Source organism: Lolium rigidum, chromosome 1 (assembly GCF_022539505.1).
Source record: "Lolium rigidum isolate FL_2022 chromosome 1, APGP_CSIRO_Lrig_0.1, whole genome shotgun sequence".
NCBI lineage: Eukaryota > Viridiplantae > Streptophyta > Magnoliopsida > Poales > Poaceae > Lolium > Lolium rigidum.
Window position 1 is genome coordinate 281,729,450 of NC_061508.1, and position 1,639 is coordinate 281,731,088.

The 1,639-nt window shown below is 40.5% G+C and overlaps 1 long non-coding RNA gene across 1 annotated transcript; it reads left to right on the top strand.

Moving 5' to 3' along the window:
• The first annotated feature begins 304 nt into the window (after window positions 1-304).
• Window positions 305-1,072, top strand: LOC124683799. The gene is made up of 3 exons (XR_006996819.1): window positions 305-389; window positions 716-795; window positions 963-1,072. It is a non-coding gene; the product is annotated as an uncharacterized LOC124683799 (long non-coding RNA).
• The last annotated feature ends 567 nt before the right edge of the window (window positions 1,073-1,639 follow it).

A 1,639-nucleotide genomic window follows, 5' to 3' on the forward strand; every position in this document is an offset into this window, starting at 1 on the left:
GCCTGGGAACTGCACAGGGCTTGGGCCGGACATTCACCTCATATTCACGTCATATCACATCATTCCATATTTCTTTGGAGCACTACAAGAAAAAGATCATGTAGAGACACTCTCCATTGGACGCTTTTATTTTCGTCCCTACATCCATTGTATAGCTGCATGTCGAGACGTTAATTGAGACGCTACATAGATCGTCCTAAAAATAAGGTGTCTAAAAGCGCCCACCCACCTTTTCCTTTCTCACAGGAAATAGTTGTTATATTTCCCAACTAGTGTAAACCCTAGAGCCGCCACATATCAGGAAAAAAAGGCCGCCGCCACGGGTGTCAGTTTATCCGATCACGGTGTCCCTCTCCAACTAAATCTACCCTCCAGCTAAGTTGAATCTGGTGAGTTACTGTGCGCTAGACTCCAGATTTACTATTTCTCCTCTGGATTGGATCAACCACTCTTTGCTGCTAGACTCGATTAGCAGTATGTCTCCGTTTGTATCTTTATTCCTCTCTCCTCTCGATCAACAGAGCCTTGCCGCTAGACTCGATTAACTGTTTCTCCGCTGGATCGGATCAACAGCTACTTGCCGCTAGACTCGATCAGCTGTCTTCCGCCTTTCTCCTCTCTAAGAACTCCTAAACCTTTCCTTTTTCTTTGTCCCAGATTAGCGTGCTTGCTTGTATTTGACAAATGGTCATGGATAATAATGTAGTTTTTGCAGAGAGCATACACGAGCCAACACTTGAAGACTTGGATGTGGCATTCATAGCGGAGGGCATCAATTGCACCGGCCAGCAAAAAGTGAACTTTTAATTTCGAATTGTTATATACAGAAAATAATGCTAAGGAGTATATGACTTCTATTCGGACCAGAAATCTCCGTTATCATTTTGCTGCTGGTATTTACCCTCTGAGATTACTTTCACATTGTTAATAATTTACCAATTGATTGCGTACTGTCCCTGCAGGATTTGTTTTGCGGAGATTCTTCAAACAGCAGAGCTGCAGAGTACAGAGAGCCAAAGAAATTCGGCGGAAATAGTGAACTGGAGAGCTGATGATTTCGAGTAGATTACATCTCATTGTTTAGGAAATTATGTACCACAATTTCAGAAATTATTCAGTCGTGCATGTAAATCTTTGTAAAGATGTATATTTCACTTGTAAAGTACAGTGCCAATGAGATAATAAAATAGATATTCTTTTTGCAGTTCATAGTGTTTTAATCCTTTGTACAGTGATTAATTTCCGTACGCTAGTCGATTGCAAAAATCATAGAATAATTTTTATATATAATAAAAACATCTCTATTTAAGGACGCATAACTGTGACTGCAGAGATATTATGTTGGGCATCTGCAAAGCGTCTTTATTAGCAACATACACGCTTTTGATAGCGTCTTATTTTATTTTAGAGACGCTCGCGATGACGTCTCTACAATATTTGAGACGGTGCATAAGAAGACGCTTCTATGACGCTTTATAATAACGTCACTACAAACACGTAGAGATGAATTAAAGCGTCCATAGCCTACAAACTAGACGTCTCTACATGTATTTTTTCTTGTAGTGGAGGCAGCCCTTGGCATAACCCCGATGACGCTTGTTTAGAGGGAACCCATACTAAGATACATAAACTACTAGTT